At 31.0% G+C, this 6,314-nt stretch overlaps 1 long non-coding RNA gene across 2 annotated transcripts in view; it reads right to left on the minus strand.

The window, feature by feature from the left end:
• Positions 1-1,964: 1,964 nt before the first annotated feature.
• LOC113037792 (uncharacterized) overlaps positions 1,965-6,314 on the minus strand; it is a 16,322-nt gene continuing 11,972 nt past the window's right edge. Inside the window, exons 3-4 of one of the 2 annotated variants that reach the window (XR_003274683.1) lie at positions 5,756-5,844; positions 1,965-2,204 (exon numbers count right to left, since the gene is read on the minus strand). This is a non-coding gene — a long non-coding RNA (uncharacterized LOC113037792). Of the gene's footprint in view, positions 2,205-5,587; positions 5,845-6,314 lie in introns of those variants that run through there. The other variant, XR_003274682.1, reaches the window with a different exon arrangement.

The following is a 6,314-nucleotide window of genomic DNA, read 5'->3' on the forward strand; positions in this document are numbered from 1 at the left end:
GTTTATTGTTCTCTTTACATTGCATTATATGAGCAACATTGTGTCAAAGTTATTTCTATGCCACAATTTAGAAAGAATGAAAGGTGTAAAAGAGTCATTATCAATGAGATTCACTGACTCTATGCAAGCAATAGGAAGAGCTGAGGATGTTTCCTCAGGTAACGTTTCTCCAGAATATAAACCCCATTACAGCATCATCAGAATCTCACTGGAGATCTTAATAAAACAGGGATCAGGCGTATTGTTGAGCGAAACACATCCAGACTCACACAGAGCCAGAAAACTCACAGAGAGAAACACTGAGACTCCGAAATACAATATTATGCCAAATTAAATGCATGTATGTATGTGTCTAAGCGAAAATGATAATTTATATAATTTGTATTATATTTATCCTAATATAAAAATAATGATGTGAAAAAATTATATAATTGACTGCTAATATAATTAATGTAGCTAATGAAATTAATTATTATTTATATGAATATGTTATAATATTAAAAACTGAGACTAAATTATAGAAATGTCACCCCTTTTTGAACGACTGTGCCACAATCAGCTAAATATTCATAATAAATAAATGAATAAATAAATAAAGTTTAAACTGAATTCTAAAATAAAATAAAAAAGAATGATCATAATTAACCTTTATTTATCTGTATCAAATATGTTAGTCATATGCAATCCCAAAATATGAATACTAGTTGCACTTTCAATGTCGTACTGTTTAAAATGAATTAAATGTTTAACATCGTAACATTTCTTTAAGGCAGTTTGTGCAATTAATTCAGCCGTTTCAAACACTGGAACAAAAGCATTAATGCATGCAAGCAATACAGCTCTTATGAAAAAACAGACATGGTTTTACAACAAATAAAACTAGGGATGCATCAATACGATATTCGGTATCGGTATCGGTATCGGCTCCGATAATGGCATCCTCTGCCATATCGGGTATCGTTCAGAAGAATCTGATCCAAATCCGATATGGTGCCTAAATTATTCCATGTTATTAACCCCACAATAAGCAAAAAAAAAAAAAAAAACATTATAAAGCACCATAAAATTTCTGTGCATTATACTGTATTCCAAGTGTTCTGAAGCCATTCTGTAGTTGAATATGAGGTACAGATATTTAATTCAAAATGATGTCAACTCTTCTCTTCTCTTCGCTGAAGCTGTCTGTCATTTAACATTCAATCTGCATGTCGTGTTCGTTTACAACAGCCAAGACGATCAAACTCTCTCTATAGAAATATATTCTGTGCACAAACAGTGTTTGAAGATGCTGAGGCTAAACTCTAAAATCTCTTCACAGCTACCCGTCAAAATAAAAGTTTGGTTTAACCTGATGAATGTAGTTATAATATAATAATATAATAATATATACTAGTGCTTTCAAACAATCAATCATGATTAATCGCATCCAAAATATTTTTTTGTTTACATAATATGTGTACTATGTATGTTTATTATTTATATATAAATAAACATGCATGCATATATATGTTTCAGAAGAATATGTGGTATATATATTAAATATATTGATTTATAAATTATATGAATATAAATATAGACATGGAAATATATGTAAATATTTTCAAAATATATACTGTATGTGTGTGCATTTATATATACATAATAACTATACACATAATATGCAAACAATATTAATATTATAATTTATTTACATTTTAAATTATTTATTTAAATTTTAACTTAAATATTTATTCACATATTTCTTTTCAAATATGTATTTACTTTTAAAATGTATACTTAATTTATTTCCCTTGAAATTGAACATTTAAGACAATAAATAATCGAAATAAACTCTCACATAAATGAATACAAACAACATTTTTATGTTAATGTTTACTTAAATATTCAGTCAAATGAATGAATAATTTACTTTAGGTTGTACATAAATATTTAAACTAATATTCACTTGTATAAGTATTGATATCAATAAATGAACAGTTATAGTGAGAGTCTCCGGTGTGTTTAACGTGAGCTGGATGTGGATCAGTTTCCGCTCCATCTCTCAGGAAGCTCCTCTGCATCAGGACTGACTGATATAACGGCTGCTTCAGCTCAGCGTTTGTGGTTAATATGTAAGCTCACATGTCTCGCATCTGTCCTGATGGATGTGTAAAGCGATCACATTCATCATACAGTAACAGCAGGAAGGTCACCAGTGTGTGTAACTGAAGAGAAAAACACAAACACATCAGCATCAAACAAGTCTAAAGATTATATATAAATACACTACCGGTCAAAAGTCTCTTCTTTAAATAAGTCTCTTCTGCTCGTCAAGGCTGCATTTATTTAATCATTCATCAAACATAGTATATATTTATATAAAAAAATTATTAAACCCAGAGCAAATAAATTTTATTACAACAAATAAAGATTAATCGGACAGTGAATATTACAGGTACATAATAATGTGAATATGTTTCAGTTGACATATATAATATTATAAATGTACAGAAAAAGCCATTATATCAGATTACATTTGGTCTCTTTTAGAAGAAAACAAACATAACCCCAAGAATTTATTCAATACAGTGGCTAAATTAACGAAAAATAAAGCCTCAACAAGTGTTGACATTTCCCAACACCACAGCAGTAATGACTTTATGAACTACTTTACATCTAAAATCGATACTATTAGAGATAAAATTGCAACTATTCAACCGTCAGCTACAGTATCACATCAGACAGTGCACTATAGACCCCCTGAGGAACAGTTCCACTCATTCTCTACTATAGGAGAGGAAGAATTGTATAAACTTGTCAAATCATCTAAACCAACAACATGTATGTTAGACCCTATACCATCTAAGCTCTTAAAAGAGGTGCTTCCAGAAGTCATAGGTCCTCTTCTGAGTATTATTAATTCCTCATTGTCTTTAGGATATGTCCCCAAAACCTTCAAACTGGCTGTTATTAAGCCTCTCATCAAAAGACCACAACTTGACCCCAAAGAACTAGTTAAATATAGACCAATCTCGAATCTCCCTTTTCTGTCCAAGACACTAGAAAAGGTGGTATCCTCACAATTATATTCCTTCTTAGAGAAAAATGGTATCTGTGAGGATTTCCAGTCAGGATTTAGACCGTATCATAGTACTGAGACTGCTCTCCTTAGAGTTACAAATGATCTGCTCTTATCATCTGATCGTGGGTGTATCTCTCTATTAGTTTTATTGGATCTTAGTGCTGCGTTTGACACAATTGACCACAACATTCTTTTGAATAGACTTGAACTTTATTGGCATTAATGGAAGTGCAATAGCATGGTTTATATCGTACTTATATGACGCCATCAATTTGAAGCAGTGAATGAAGAGTTTAGTATGGAGCACCTCAAGGCTCAGTACTAGGGCCGCTACTCTTTACGTTTTACATGTTACCCTTGGGAGATATCATCAGTAAACACAGTGTTAGCTTTCACTGTTATGCTGATGATACTCAGATCTATATTTCTTTGCGTCTCAGTGAAACACACCAATTTGAAACGGAATGCTAAGTTGATATAAAAACTGGATGTCAAGTAATTTCAGTTGCACTTTATTTTACAGTACGTGTACTAACATGTACTTATAGTGTACTTACAGTGTATTTATCTAAGAAAGTTCTTGTAACACAAGGTAACTACATGGGGTAGGGTTAGGTTTAGAGGTAGGTTCAGGGTTAGTACCTAGTTATTACATAGTTATTGTAATTACTATAATAAGTACATAGTATGTACATGGGGATCAGGACTGTAAAATAAAGTGCTAGCGTAATTTCTTACTGCTAAATTTTGAAAAAGACTAAGACTTGATGGTTGCTCTGTCAATTCTTTGTCATCAGTTAGGAACCTAGGTGTGCTATTTGAATGCAATCTTTCCCTAGAAAGCCACGTTTCTAGCATTTGTAAAACTAGATTTTTTAATCTCAAAAATATATCTAAACTACAACCTATGCTCTCAATGTCAAATGCAGGAATGTTAATCCATGCATTTATGACTTCAAGGTTAGACTATTGTAATGCTTTATTGGGTGGTTGTTCTGCACGCTTAGTAAACAAACTACAGCTAGTCCAAAATGCAGCAGCAAGAGTGAATGCACAAACTGTTCCGGCGAACGATGAACTGAACAGAAATACATGCAAACACGAATGTCCTACTTGTCTTTGAACATGAACTGTTATTTCAGAGACTATTTGACGCTTCCCCAAAACAGGTCAGATTCCTCTTATTTCATTTTGTGTCTGGTAATAGTTCTTTGTCACATCAACCTGTGTTCATTATACAAGCGCCATCACAAAGCTGGAGGAAACTAAAGTGGGTCACTGGCTGCAAAAACGCTTCTTTAACATCATAGCAATAAATAAATAAACCGTAAACCACAAATGGACAGAAACTGGAAGCTGTAGACAAACCCTTTTTATGTTTATACGGGTTAAAGGCGATAAAACACCAACCAGTAGCTGTTCATAATGCTGTTTACTAATGCAAAGGTCACTAGTATTAGTGCTTATACCTATACTTAGTTGTGCTATTACTCTTCTAGATGATCTTACTTACATGTCACATCACGTTTTCATACCCTCATAATGCATTCATTCAATTTCGACCCAAAAGAGATGCATTAGACTTTCTAGAAAAAAACATTGTTTTAGTAATGCAACGAAACTTAAGGCGTTAAAGTACAAATTATTAATTTATTTGTATTTATTTATTTATTTATTTTATTTTTTGGTAATTGTCTTTCAGGAGATATAACCATTTAAAATAAGGTTTTGCATTTGGGTCTTTTTGACCCGGGTGTGTATGTATGGAATACCATTAGTGTCAAAAACACTTTCAGTTAAATTATCTATGAAGTTATATTAATGTCAAAACCTTTTGTAAAATATATTTATCCCTTTCTCCCACATCTCTCACGACTCTTGGGATAACATTTTGTTGATGAACATTAATATGTACATCTAATGATGAAGCAGCATAGCATGAAAAACTGTCTAATAAGAATTAAAGAATTTGAAAAAATAATAATAATAAATAGTTATTAGTAATGCAACAAAAATTTGCAAATGCTTCAGTAGCCTTAAAAATAAACATATACTTGTTTTTTAGAAGATTTAACCATTTCAAATGAGTTAACTAACATATATATATATATATATATATATATATATATATATATATATATATATTAGAGTAAAAAAGCAACCTAATTTAAAAGCAAATTTTTTTTACTCAATTATTAAAACTTTTATTTACTAATTTAACCTAAATTAAAATGAAAACTGAAAATAAAAAAATTAGTTCTGTCAAACGATTAAACCATAAAAAATAAGTTTTTATTTACATAAATATATTGTGTATATTTATTATGTATATATAACACAAACACATGCATGTATATACTTAAGAAAAATGGGTTACGTTTATATAATGCATATATTTTTATATAATATAAAATGTAAGAATATAAATAAATAAATGTATATACATGTAAATATTTCATATTTATATTGTATTTATTTATATTTCGGATGTGATTAATCATTTGACAACACCGAATTCTAAACAAAATATTTAAAAAGCAACTTACATGCAACAAGATTTAGATATAGATATTAAATACTATATAATATTTGATCAGACAGGAGGATTTTCTTTAAGATGCATGAAAATTATTAAATGTGTCTGAGCGTTATGTAGCATATTAGACTGAAATAACATACAGTAAGAGCAAGTACATTTTTGGATAAATGACTCAAATAACTCCAGACGATGTCGCGGTGTCCTCCAGCGAATGGCCCGTGCTAAACACCTCGGTAACATCCATCTAGAGCGGAAATGAGACACGGAGATCAGGTTAAAATGACCGGAGACGCTGAGAAAGGAGTAATTCATCCATTGCTGTTTCTCCTTTAATAACTTCATCTCTCTGCTCATATCAGAGAAAAAACACAGAATCAAACCTGACAGGCCAAGCGTTTTCATTATAGAAATGGTTAGCTTAAAAACAGGGTGGGGTGATTAAATGTGGGCTATCCATATCGAATTTCATTATATTATTAATGGTGACATGCATTAAATGCATTAAAGGGGTAATGGAATATAATTACTGTATTTTGTGGATTGAGTTATAGAATTAGTGCATTTATGCTACAAATATGTATAAACCATGTAGCAGGGGTTTTCAAAGTGACTGGGCTGCAGATAAATTAGCATTTTAATGACACACACACACACACACACAGTTCAGTCTAGGGCTGCATGATATATAGCCTACCAACATTAATTACGAATTGC

Source organism: Carassius auratus, chromosome 20 (assembly GCF_003368295.1).
Source record: "Carassius auratus strain Wakin chromosome 20, ASM336829v1, whole genome shotgun sequence".
Lineage (NCBI taxonomy): Eukaryota > Metazoa > Chordata > Actinopteri > Cypriniformes > Cyprinidae > Carassius > Carassius auratus.